Source organism: Panthera leo, chromosome C2 (assembly GCF_018350215.1).
Source record: "Panthera leo isolate Ple1 chromosome C2, P.leo_Ple1_pat1.1, whole genome shotgun sequence".
Classification (NCBI taxonomy): Eukaryota; Metazoa; Chordata; class Mammalia; order Carnivora; family Felidae; genus Panthera; species Panthera leo.
In genome coordinates, this window is record NC_056687.1 from 106,584,336 (window position 1) to 106,598,666 (window position 14,331).

A 14,331-nucleotide genomic window follows, 5' to 3' on the forward strand; every position below is an offset into this window, starting at 1 on the left:
AGTACACAATTATGTGCACATTAAAAAAATTAGATTCTGGTTTTTAAAGAAGTATTAATTCACTGACTATTATAACAAAAGGAAAGCTTTAAGAATTTTTTATTCTAACAAGATTTTGGAAGTCAAATTGTTACTAGTCTATGTTTTCATGGTAGTAGAGATAAAGAAATAGACTACAAAGCCTAAAACACCAAGCAAGCTGTACCCTGATTGCGTGCACTGAATATTGTTCTTGGCAAAAAAAAAAAAAAAAAAAAAAAAAAGGATAAAAACTTTAAGCTTCCCTTTCCCATATTTGTTAGGGTTCTTCATTTTCTCTCTTTCCTTCATTCATTCTTTCTTTTCTTTTTTTGGAGCATATGAAACATTAATGTGGTTCCAAAAGAAGGAACTGTACAAAAAGGTATTCTCAGAGTAGCAACACTTTCACCCCACCCATTTCTTCCATTTGTTTTCCCCATTCTCTCTCCCTTGTGCTTAACCAATTGCACAGTCTTTGGCTTATCCTCCCTGTATTTCTTTTGAACTAAAGAGGAGACACATGTATGTTTTCTTATCTCCTCTTAATTTTTATAAAATGGTATCATATTATATGTACTCTTTAACAGTATGTCCTAGGAATTCCACCACATCAGTTTATAGAGATTTTCCTCCTTCTTCTCAGTATTCCAGTGTGTGGATGTATTATGGTTTATTCCATTATGCTTTTATGTGTGAATGGTTAGGTTGCTTTTGATCAGTTATTTAGTTTTACCTTTGGATTTTGAATTTTGCAGTCGATTTAAATATAATAGAAAAATAGGTCCTGCCCTTCAAACAAATGTCACAAGCAATTTCATTTTTGTTCTAGTCTTACTTTGCTAAAAGTTCCATCATAGAGGAATTGTTATATTTACCTTGTTTTTTTTTTTTTTAAATGAGCTTCTATGACTTCTCTGTTGATATCTGGCTGTTAATTTGCTACTATCTGCAGACTGAAGATGAAGGAGACAGAGAAGGAGAAGGAGGAGAAGAAGGAGAAGGAGGTCTTACTGATTGTCATGAGAATCTATACAGCCTAAATTTATTCGATACTATGGTTATAAAACAGCACCTAATTGGTTACCTGGAGTTTGAATGGAATGTTTTCATTTAAGGTATTTTTCACATATGGGAAATGTAACTTTCCTTTAGTCTGAAAAAATGTTAGGCTTTCTTATGGGACTATTTCTAGCATATTATTTGAGAACCTTTAGGGATGAGCCAGAATGGAGTGGAGATTTCACTGTAACTCACTTTATGAAATAGTTAACTTACTAGCAGGGCCATCGTTAAGTGCACATTCCAATTGCAAATCTACTAAGTAGCAGAAACTGATATGGCCCTACTCATTAATCGGCTCTTCAGACAAAATGGTGGTGCTATATTAATTAAAATTTTCACGAAGATATCTAAAATAGAAAAATATGCATTAATATTTGAATATGATTAAGTCATGCCACAGAGGGAAACCAATATACAACATAGGCAATGAAAAAGAAATTGTAAATTTGAGGACTCTAATGCATTAGAAAGTATGTTCAACAAGAAGAGTGCTGTCAAGGTGAATGCAAATGGCAGGGAAAAAATCCTTATGAAGTATAGAAAATGCAGGTCTTCAGTGTCGACCTAGAAGACTGACTATATGTGGGCCATGAAGGTCTGTTTTCTACAGATGAACACTCTCCAGGGAGAAGAAACAATTCATGAAGATTACAGTACCTATGACCTACTATGAAAAGTTTTGCTGTAATATGCATTCTACTTTTACCAGTTAGCCTCCATGAATCCTGAAATCCAGTAAAAAGGGGGTCCTTGGTTGCATTTTTGAGTATCTAGTCCCTGGAAAGGTATAAACATTGCTATTTTTTTGGTGAGCTGATTAAGCAGAGTTCTTGAAGTTGGAAACTGAGGGCCAGTTCCTGATGACAACATAATTATAGCTACCTTCTTCCCCGCCCAAAAGCCAAGCTAGTATGCATATTTTTGTTACCAATACATAATACATTGAAGTTAGAATTTGAAGCCCTCCAATGAGTTTAAGTCACTAACTTATTTTCTTAAAACTTCACTGTTTTTGGTCTCACCAAACAAGGTGCTTTTCGTTTATTTTTATTATTTTTAATTTTTATTATAAAAAGTTTCAACCACATATAAAAGTAGACAGGATTGTATGAAGAAATGAATCTGAATGGCTCATTCATTATTCAATTTCAATAATTATCCAATATTTTTGCCAATCTTTTTTCACCTATTTCCCCATCCCCGTGCCCCACACCTTTATGTTTGGTTGTGATATTTTAAAACAAATTCCAGATATTGTATCATATAATGTGTAAATACTTCAGTGTCACTAATAGGTAAGAATCCCTCCATAAACTTAACAACAGTACATTGCTAAATCTAACAAAATAGCCATCGTCTACTACCAACTCCATATTTAAATTTTACCAGTTGTCTCAAATAGTTCCTGTTATTGTTGCTTTGTTTGAATCGAGATCCAAAGAACTGCTCACACATTGCATTTGGTTGATAGGTCTTTTAAGTCTCTGTTCTATACTCTAGATGCCCCACCTTAAATGTGATTCATTTGCTGAAGTAACTGGATTTTTCAGTTGTTTTGAAAAAATACTTCATAGGTGATGCTGTGTGTTTTCTTTTGCATCATATCAGGAGGCCCCACTTTAGATAATAAGATTGATTAGTGGATTCAGGTATTGTCAGCCTAATATACCCATTGTAAAATTTCTCATCAACTATACACCAAATAATGAGTGATGAACACTGCTTCGTGCCACCATTTCATCATGAATTATAAAATATTTCATTTAAAAATTCTATTATTTCTTTTGTTTTTACTATTTAGAATTCTTTTGTAATAAAGGGCATAAATAATATATCCTTATTAGCTGTTTGGTTACCCTAAACAGAGCATGTTGAGGAAAGATGGACTATATGTCTAATTATTTCCCTTTACCAACTTTCAGAATAATAAGTTGGTGCCTATGCATTTTCCAAAAGGGATCAGTGAGGTTTCTTTCTTTATCAGGTATAATTATGAAATCATGGATTTTATACATTGATGTGTTCTAATCTACTGTAGTTCTTGTTCTTTTAGGTTCTCGAATTTTCCCATCCTTGGCCAATGTTATTCCCTTCAAATTGATTCCTGTGTCCTTTTGATATGATTCCAAGATTCTGTGATAACTTCCTTGCTTCCTGGGTCAAAATGTTCCAGGATCATTTGCATATTTTCTCTCCCAGACCTGGAATCAGCCATCTTTCCAAGGAGCCTATGTTCCTTTTAGATGAAAATGGTATTTAGAGTCCACAAGCTGGAGACTAGGGATGCTTATCACTTCTAGGTTGTCATTGCTTCCGGGCCCTCTCAGTACACAAGAATATGTATTCTTTTTAGAAGGAGAAAAATTTGAAGATGACTGTATTTATGCCGATTTATTTTAATTTTATGTTGTTATTATTTTAGTTTTTATTTCTTTATGTGACTTCTATTTAATCTGCTTTCTTATTTTAAAACTTTTTTTTTTTTTGGCTATTCTTTTATTCTTAGGATATTTCCCTCTAGGGAGATACAGTAAAAACAGTGATTTTTGTTTTCAAATTACTTGAAGTAATTATTCTCTGTGAGCTTTTGATACCAGCTTGATTAAAAGTTAGCTTTAATTCCAGCAATTCCACTTCTGGATATATACCTAAAAAAATTGAAAACAGAGACTTAAATAGATATTTGTATACTCATATTCATAGAGTATTATTCCTAACAACCTAAAGGGGGAAACAAACCAAGAGTCCATTGATGGATGAATAGAGAAAAACCAAATGTGGCATACACATATACTGGAATATTATTTAATCTTGAAAGGAAGGGAATTCTGACATAGGCCACAACATGGATGAACCTTGAGGACATTATGCTAAGTGAAATAAATTAGCTACAAATGGAAAATAGTATATGATTCCACTTTTGTGAGGTACCTAGAATAGTCAAATTCACAGAGACAGAATAATGGTTACCAGTGGCTAGGGGGAGGTGGAATGGGGAGTTATTGTTGAATGAGTAGGAGTTTCACTTTGGATGAGGAAAAAAAGTTCTAGAGATAGATAATGGTGATAGTTGCAAAACAATGTGGGATGTATTAATGCCACTGAACTGTACACTTAAAAATGATAAAAATGATTTTTTATGTCATATACATATTTTTAATTTAATTTTTTATTAAATTTATATCCAAATTAGTTAGCATATAGTGCAACAATGATTTCAGGAGTAGATTCCTTAGTGACCCTTACCCATTTAGCCCATCTTCCCTCCCACAACCTCTCCAGTAACCCTCAGTTTGTTCTCCATATTTATGAGTCTCTCATGTTTTGTCCCCCTCCTTGGTTTTATATTATTGTTGCTTCCATTCCCTTATGTTCATCTGTTTTGTCTCTTACAGTCCTCATATGAGTGAAGTCATGTGATATTTGTCTTTCTCTGACTGACTAATTTCACTTAGCATAATACCCTCCAGTTCCATCCACATAGTTGCAAATGGCAAAATTTCAACCTTTTTGATTGCTGAGTAATACTCCATTGTATATATACACCACATCTTCTTTATCCATTCATCTATCGATGGACATTTGGGCTCTTTCCATACTTTGGCTGTTGTTGATAGAGCTTCTATAAATATTGGGGTGCATGTGTCCCTTTAAAACAGCATACCTGTATCCCTTGGATAAATACCTAGTAGTGCAATTGCTGGGTCGTAGGGTAGTTCTATTTTTACTTTTTTGAGGAACATCCATACCGTTTTCCAGAGTGGCTGCACCAGTTTGCATTCCCACTAGCAGTGCAAGAGTTCCTCTTTCTCCGCTTCTTTGCCAACATCTGTTGTTGCCTGAGTTGTTAATGTTAGCCATTCTGACAGGTGTGAGGTGGTATCTCATGGTGGTTTTGATTTGTATTTCCCTGATGATAAGTGATGTGGAGCATTCTTTCATGTGTCGGTTGGCCATCTGGATGTCTTCTTTGGAGAAGTGTCTATCCATGTCTTTTGCCCATTTCTTCACTGGATTGTTTGTTTTTTGGGTGTTGAGTTTGATAAATTCTTTATAGATTTTGGATACTAACCCTTTATCTGATATGTCGTTTGCAAATATCTTCTCCCATTCTGTCAGTTGGTTTTTAGCTTTGCTGATTGTTTCTTTTGCCGTGCAGAAGCTTTTTATTTTGATGAGGTCCCAGTAGTTCATTTTTGCTTTTGTTTCCCTTGCCTCCAGAGACGTGTTGAGTAAGAAGTTGCTGCGGCCAAGATGAAAGAGGTTTTTGCCTGCTTTTTCCTTGAGGATTTTGACGGCTTCCTGACTTACATTGAGGTCTTTCATCCATTTTGAGTTTATTTTTGTGTATGGTGTAAGAAAGTGGTCCATTTCCATTTTTCTGCATGTGCTGTCCAGTTTTCCCAGCACCACTTGCTGAAGAGACTGTCTTTATTCCATTCAATATTCTTTGTTGGCCATATGTTTGTGGGTCCATTTCTGGGTTCTCTATTCTGTTCCATTGATCTGAGTGTCTGTTCTTGTGCCAGTACCATATTATCTTGATGATTACAGCTTTGTAGTATAGCTTGAAGTCTGGGATTGTGATGCCTCCTCTTTGGTTTTCTTTTTCAAGATTGCTTTGGCTATTTGGGCTATTTTTCTGGTTCCATACAAATTTTAGGATTATTTGTTCTAGCTCTATGAAGAATGATGGTGTTATTTTGATAGGGATTGCATTGTAGATTGCTTTGGGTAGTATCGACATTTTAACAATATTTGTTCTTCCTATCCAGGAGCATGGAATCTTTTTCCATTTTTCTGTGTCTTCTTCAATTTCTTTCATAAGCTTTCTATAGTTTTCAGTGGATAGATTTTCCACCTCTTTGGTTAGATTTATTCCTAGGTATTTTATGGTTTTTGGTGCAACTGTAAGTGGGAACGATTCCTTGATTTCTCTTTCTGTCACTTAATTATTGGTGTATAGGAATGCAACTGATTTCTGTGCATTGATTTTATATCCTGCAACTTTGTGAATTCAGGAATCAATTCTAGCAGTTTTTTGGTGGAATCTTTTGCGTTTTCCATATAGAGTATCATGTCATCTGCGAAGAGTGAAAGTTTGACCTCCTTCTGGCCAATTTGGATGCCTTTTATTTCTTTGTGCTGTCTGATTGCTGAGGCTAAGACTTCCAATACTATGTTGAATAACAGTGGTGAGAGTGGACATCCCTGTTTTGTTCCTGACCTTAGGGGGAAAGCTCTCAGTTTTTCCCCATTGAGGATGATATTAGCATTGGGTCATTCATGTATGGCTTTTATGATCTTGAGGTATGCTCCTTCTATCCCTACTTTATTGACGGTTTTCATCAAGAAAGGATGGTGTATTTTGTTAAATGCTTTCTCTGCCTCTATTGAGAGGATCATATGGTTCTTGTCCTTTCTTTTATTGATGTGATGAATCACATTAATTGTTTTGCAGATATGAACTAGCCCTGCATCCCAGGTATAAATCTTACTTGGTCGTGGTGAATAATTTTTTTAATGTATTGTTGGATCCAGTTGGCTAATATCTTGTTGAGGATTTTTACATCCATGTTCATCAGGGAAACTTGTCTATAGTTCTCCTTTTTAGTGTGGTCTCTGTCTGGTTTTGGAATCAAGGTAATGCTGGCTTCATAGACAGAGTTTGGAAGTTTTCCTTCCATTTCTATTTTTTGGAACAGCTTCAAGAGAATAGGTGTTAACTCTTCCTTAAATGTTTGGTAGAATTCCCCTGGAAAGCCATCTGGCCCTGGCCTCTTGTTTTTTGGGAGATTTTTGATTACTAATTTGATTTCTTTACTGGTTATACCCATTTTATTGGTGTATAATTGCTCACAATATTCTCTTATTATTGTTTGTATTTCTGCAGTGTTGGTTGTGATCTCTCTTCTTTCATTCTTGATTTTATTTGTTTCGGTCCTTTCATTTTTCGTTTGATCAAACTGGCTAGGGGTTTATCAATTTTGTTAATTCTTTCAAAGAACCAGCTTCTACTTTCATTGATCTGTTCTACTGTTTTTTGGTTTCAATAGCAATGGTTTCTGCTCTAATCTTTATTATTACCTGTCTTCTGCTTGTTTTGGGTTTTATTTGCTGTTCTTTTTCCAGCTCCCTAAGGCGTCAGGTTAGGTTGTGTATTTGAGATCTTTCCTCCTTCTTTAGGAAGCCTTTGCTTGTGCTATCATTTTCATTGACTTCCATATACTTTTTAATTTCTTCTTTAACTGCTTGGTTAGCCCATTCATTCTTTAGTAGGATGTTCTTCAGTCTCCAAGTATTTGTTACCTTTCCAAATTTTTTCTTGTGGTTGATTTCAAGTTTCATAGCATTGTAGTCTGAAAATATGCATGATATGATCTCGATCTTTTTGTACTTGCTGAGGGCTGATTTGTGTCTCAGTATATGGTCTATGCTGGAGAATGTTCCGTGTACACTGGAGAATAATGTATATTCTGCTGCTTTAGGATGAAATGTTCTGAATATATCTGTTAAGTCCATCTGGTCCAGTGTGTCATTCCAAGCCATTGTTTCTTTGTTGCTTTTTTGATTAGATGATCTGTCCATTGTTGTGAGTGGGGTGTTGAAGTCTCCTACTATTATTACTATCGATGAGTTTCTTTATGTTTGTGATTAATTGATTTATATATTTGGGTGCTGCTACATTTGGTGCATAAATGTTTACAATTGTTAGGTCTTCTTGGTGGATAGACCCCTTGATTATGATGTAATGCCCTTCTGCATCTCTTGATACAGTCTTTATTTTAAAGTCTAGATTATCTGATATAATCAGTAATCTGGCTTTCTTTTGTTCACCATTAGCATGATAGATGGTTCTCCATCCCCTTATTTTCAATCTGAAGGTGTCTTTAGGTCTAAAGTGGATCTCTTGTAAACAGCATATAGATGGATCTTGTTTTCTTATCCATTCTGTTACCCTATGTCTTTTGATTGGAGCATTTAGTCCATTGACGTTTAGAGTGAGTAGTGAAAGACATGAATTTATTGCCATTATGATGCTTGTAGAGTTGGAGTTTCTGGTGGTGTTCTCTGGTCCTTTCTAATCTTTGTTTCTTCTGATATATATATATATATATATATATATATATATATATATATATATATATATATATATATATCTTTTTTCCCCCTCAGAGAGTCCCCCTTAAAATTTCTTGCAGGGCTGGTTTGGTGGTCACGAACTCCTTTAATTTTTGTTTGTCTGGGAAACTTTTAACCTCTCCTTCTATTTTGAATGACAGCCTTGCTGGATAAAGAAATCTTGACTGCATATGTTTCTGATTCAGCACATTGAATATATCCTGCCAGTCCTTTCTGGCCTGCCAAGTTTCTGTGGATAGGTCTGCTGGAAACCTGACCTGTCTTCCCTTATAGGTTGGGACTTTTTTTTCCTTGCTGCTTTAATGATTCTCTCCTTGCCTGAGTATTTTGTGAATTTGAGTATGATATGCCTTGTTGATGGTTGGTTTTTGTTGAATCTAATGGGAGTCCTCTGTGCTTCCTGGATTTTGATGTCTGTGTCTTTTCCCAGGTCAGGGAAGTTTTCTGCTATGATTTGCTCACATAACCCTTCTACCCCTTTTTCTCTCTTTTCCTCTTCTGGGACCCCTATGATTCTGATGTTGTTCCTTTTTAATGAGCCACTGATTTATCTAATTCTTTTTTTATTTTTATTTTTATTTTTTTTAATTTTTATTTTATTTAATGTTTATTTATTTTTGACAGAGACAGAGACAGAATGCGAGTGGGTTAGGGACAGAGAGAGAGGGAGACACAGAAGCAGAAGCAGGCTCCAGGCTCTGAGCTGTCAGCACAGAGCCTGACGCAGGGCTCGAACTCACGAGCTGTGAGATCATGACCTGAGCCGAAGTTGGACGCTCAACCGACTGAGCCACCCAGGCGCCCCTGATTTCTCTAATTCTTAAATCGTGCTTTTTTGCCTTAATCTCCCTCTTTTTTTCTGCTTCATTATTCTCCATAAGTTTGTCTTCTATATCGCTGAGTTTCTGTTCTGCCTCATCCATCCTTGCTGCTGCGGCATCAGTTATAGCATTTTTTTCTTTCATCCTGACTAGTTTTTACTTCCTTTATCTCCACAGAAAGGGATTCTAATCTATTTTGACTCCAGCTAGTATTCTTATCGTGATTCTAAATTCTGGTTCAGACATCTTGATTGTATCTGTGTTGGTTAAATCCCTGGCTGTCGTTTCTTCGTGCTCTTTCTTTTGGGGTGAATTCCTTCATTTCGTCATTTTGAAGGGAGGAAAGGAATTAATGAGGTAGAAAAATTAAAATAAAAAAATTAAAAGTAAATAATATTAAAATTAAAATATTAAACACACACACACACACACACAAAATCAAATAAATGATATTAGATCCTAGGTGTGCTTTGGTCTGGGTGTTGAAAGTGGTTTGATAGATTAGAGAAAAAAATGGGGGACAAAAAGGAAATTGTTTGAGAATTTGAAAAAATGAATACACTGAAGTAGACTAAAATGAAATGATGGGAGTAAAATAGAATTTGAAAAAATTTACACAAAAGTAAAGAAAGAATATAGTAGAAAAAAATTAAAGAAAAATATTTTTAATAAAAAGTAAAAATAAAAATGAATTTTTTCTCTTTCTGTATTCAAGAAAAAGAAAAGAAATGAAAAAGAGAAAAAAGAACAAAAGGAAATCATTTGAAAATTTGAAAAAGTGAATACACTGTAGTAGACTAAAACAAAATGATGGAAGTAAAATGGAATTTGAAAAAATTTACTTAAAAGTGAAAAATATAGTAAAAAAATTAAAGAAAATATTTTTAATAAAAATTGAAAATAAAAATGAATTTTTTCTCTTTATATATTCAAGAAAAAGAAGTGAAAAAGAGAAAAAAAAAGAAAATTTAATAGACGGACCTACTAACAGATTGAAACGTGACTGAAATTACTTTGTTTTCCCCTAGAAGCCAGACTATGGAGCGCTTTATAGTCCATAAACTAAGCAGGTGGTGAGACTTGTGTTCTTGAAGAGCGAGGTTGGCCCAGTTGGGCGGGGCTTAGTTTAAAGGCTCTGTTCTCCACTAGATGGTGCTGCTAGCCTACTGGGGTGGAGTTTTGTGGCGCTCGTAGGTGCGTGTGCGCATGTGTGGGAGCGGTGAAATGGTGTCACCCAGGTACTCTGTGTCTAGTATTGGAACTCTGTACTCTCTGATCAGCAATCATGCACCCGTCCTCTGTCGTCAGGTTTCGTCCACTCCCTCCTTTTTCACTGTCCGTAACCAAGCCTCAGGTCGTACCTCTCTCCCGAGTTTTGTCTCTGATGCAGCTGTTTTCCCCGGCCCTTTACTTCTGAAGGACTTCGGCTTTGACCCCTTCCGCCCCTCTGTGGGAGAGTCTCACTCGGCAATGGCCGAATGTCGGCCGCACCCAGGAACGCTTGCTGGACCCTGCTGCTGCCAGTGCTCCAAGACTGTGGCCAGGTGCCAGACCGTCCCAGAAAAAGTTCGAGAGACAGTGTAGCAGCAGCGTTTCAGGGATTATGGAAAATCACAACACACCTGGCACCAGGCTTCGACCTTAACCTTGTTCCAGCACCAGCAAATGTGGCCAGTTTCTGGGGTCTGCTGGGACCAGGTGGCTTCAACAGTCTCTACCAAATGTCCTTCCAGAAGTGGAACCGCTTTTCCCCATGTGGCCTAAGAACCTCCTGGACCCCACTCTGTTCCTGGGGATTCGCCCTTCCCACCAGAGCACCGCCAGGTATGGAGCTGTGGAGTTGCAGACTCTGCACTCCCCTTGTTTACAGTCTTACTGGAATTTAAACCCTCTCCTTTCTCCTTTCTCCCTTTTTAGTTTAGTCCCTGCGGCTGTTTCCAATTTTCCACTTTCTCTCCAGCTGCTTTTTGGGGGGGTGCTTTTCCCGTATTCTCCCCCCAGTCTCCGTTCTCTCTCTGTCTGCAAAAGTGGCTCTGTGCCCACTGCGGCTTCTTGCTCCCCAAGTTCACCTCTCCGCGCTGCGTACCTGCTGAATTCTGTGGTTCAGGTTGTGCCTATTGTTTTGTTAATCCTCAGATCAGTTTTCTAGGTGTGCAGGATGGTTTAGTGTTGGTCTGGCTGTATTTCATGAATGAGAGACACACAAAAAACTTCCATGCTGTTCTGCCATCTTGGCTCCTCCTCTGTCATATATTTATCACAATAAAAAATTAGCTTATTTTTCAGTTTGTTTCCAGATTTAGAGATTTTGTTTTCACCTTTTTGATTTTGTTATTGTAAAACAATTTAATATTCCAAAATGAAAGTTATCAAGCAAGTTTCTTTCATAGACATACTTTTTACTTTCATGCCTATCTCCACCCTGTTCCCTTGGTTCCTATAGAAATTATATTTCTATTATATATATATATATATAATAACTATTATATTAATTATACTAGTTTTGTGATTTTTTCTACTATTGTTTCATAGACATACTTTTTACTTTCATGCCTATCTCCACCCTGTTCCCTTGGTTCCTATAGAAATTATATTTCTATTATATATATATATATATATATATATATATATATATATATATATAATAACTATTATATTAATTATACTAGTTTTGTGATTTATTCTACTATTGTTTCTTTCTGAAAATATATAGAAATAGCTATCTATATAGACATTTACGACTTTTTTATTATAAAAATAGCAATACTCTGCGAACACTGCTCTGTAGTTTGTGTTTTTCACTTAACCATGTATGTTTGAGATCCTATCCATGGCAATTTATATAGATCTTAATCAGTCTTTTTTTTTGTTGTTTCATAGTATCCCATTGTATGCAGACAGAAAACTAGGGGAAAGGAAGGGAAGCTATGTATTGAGTGCTAACTATAAGTAAACTGTTGTTCTGTATGTTCATTTTCTGTAATCCTTATAATATCCCTTTGATGTAGTATGATTCCTATTTCATAGATGAAGAAATAAGCTTGGAGAGATTAGGAAACTTGCTGAAGTTCCCATAGTAAGAAAATGGAGTGGGGACTTGGGTCTGAATTAACTCCATAATGTATGCTCTACCCTCTCTACGACTAGAGCTAGGCAAATCCATGATTAGAATGGAAGCAAGTTGAAGTCCAACAACTCAGTTGGCATCCATGGAGACCTGCACAGGGAAAGAATACAGCAACCAGGAAATCACAGCAATAGGAAGCTACACTCCAGGATCTTGGAGGGTTTTGTCAACAGAGAAATTTGTCGACAGGCAGCAGGGACTATTGTTCTGTGGTTAGACTTGTGGCATTGTTTATGGTGCTGGGAAGGAGACTGGCAAGAACTAGAGGACCCAGACTGAGGCTCAGTCTGCGTACTTTTGTTAGAACCAAGATCATCTCGGAATGTAGTGAGACATGAAGGCAGAAAGCTGAATCCTACCCACCGGACTGGATTGGAGCTGCTCACATCACTTCTATGTTGGGTCAGTGCCAGTCTGGGAGACTGGTGGACAGAGGAGAAATGGATAGGCTGATACCTGGCACCCCCCGCCCCCCGCCCTTAGTAAAGTTCCTGCTGACTCTGACAGGTACCCAGCACCAGTTTTCTCCAGGTCTTCAAATCTGGAGTCTGAATCTACTCTCCTGGGCTTAAAGTATAACTATATTTTTCTCTTGGGGTACAAAGGACTACTGTGATTATACTAGGGTTCTTCAGAAAAACAGAACTAATAGAATGTGTGGATGGATAGGTAGGTAGGTAGATAGATAGATATTTATTATAAGGAGTTGGCTCACACAATTATGGAGGTTGTTAAGTCCAGAATTTGCAGGATGTGCTGGTAGGCTGGAGACCCAGGAGATCTGATGTTTCAGTTTGAATCTGAAGGCAGTCTACTGTAGAACCAGGAAGAGCTGATTTTGCAGATGAAGTCCAAAGGCAGTCTGCTGGAGAATTCTTTCTCGTTGGGGTTGGCTGGTCTTTTTGTTTTATTCAGCCTTGGGCTGAATGTGGCCCACCAACATTATGGAGGACAGTTTGCTTTACTCAAAGTCCAGCGACTTAAATGTTAATTTCATCCAAAACATGATCAACAGAAACACCCAGAATAGTGTTTGACCAGATATCTGGGCATCTGTGGTCTAGTCCGGTTGACACACAAAATTAACCAACACAGGGGCACCTGGGTGTCTCAGTCAGTTAAGTGTCCAATTCTGATATCAACTTAGGTTGTGATCTCTTGGTGGTGAGATCCAGTCCCGTGTCAGGCTCCGTACCGAATGTGGAGACTGTTTGAGATTCTCTCTCTCCCTCTTTATCTCTCTGCCTCTCTCCCACTCAGGCTCTCTCACAAAATAAATAAACATAAAAAAAAATTAACCATCACAGTGATCTTGGTAGTTAAGTGCATTCCATCAGGCAGAATAAAATGAAAAAAAGCTTTAAAATCAGTGAGAAGATGTTGATCCCCAAATCATAATTCCAGAACGTTAGTACTGAGGGGACATTGGAGATGATTTATTTTAGCTGTTTATTTTGCAAATGAGAACACCAAGGCAAATGAGAAAATGATTAGATGAATTATCCAAGATCCCACATCCATTCATTAATTTAAATAAAGAAAAGAAATATTGATTGAATGTTTTCTATACGTCAGGTGCTGTGCTAGGCACTGGCATTAAAGTGGTGACCAAGAAAGACATTGTCCTGCCTTTACAAAGCTTTTTTGAGGAAGGGGCCCTTAGGCTGAGAGATCAGGATAAGTAGGAGTTAATCAGGAGTTGTGGGTCAGGGACAAGCTGAGGGAATCATTTTTCATGCATAAGGATCTAAGCGTGGGCAGGCGCTGAGGTGGGAAGAAGTTGAATAACTTTGAAGAGCTGAGAGAAGTTCAGAATAAATTGAAAGAGGCAGTTAAAAGACTTGAAGATGCTGTTTACATTGCACCTTCCCCTAAAGATGAAAATTTTTTTCCCACAGCTATTTCCTTTTCAAAGTGCTTAGCAATCTTTGAGCAATCAGTCTCACAGCCCAAGGAGAGCAGGTATCATTATCACTATCTAGTGACTAGAGGAATTAAGGCATTGAACAGCCAACGCCTTGCCCAAGGCCACTGAAAAATTAAGATTAGAGAAACTAGAATTAAAAGTCACAAGGGAAGGCTTGGCTTCTCTGACACAATCGTGGGAAAGGAACTTATTTCTTCTGGAAACTTAAATAGTCATCTTAGAGGCTTCAG

The 14,331-nt window shown here is 36.9% G+C and overlaps 1 long non-coding RNA gene across 1 annotated transcript in view; it reads right to left on the bottom strand.

Annotated features, from left to right (window-relative positions):
- Window positions 1-896: 896 nt before the first annotated feature.
- Window positions 897-14,331, bottom strand: part of LOC122229970 — a 78,823-nt gene continuing 65,388 nt past the window's right edge. The window contains exon 3 of the long non-coding RNA XR_006207222.1: window positions 897-974. This is a non-coding gene — a long non-coding RNA (uncharacterized LOC122229970). The remainder of the gene's footprint in view (window positions 975-14,331) is intronic.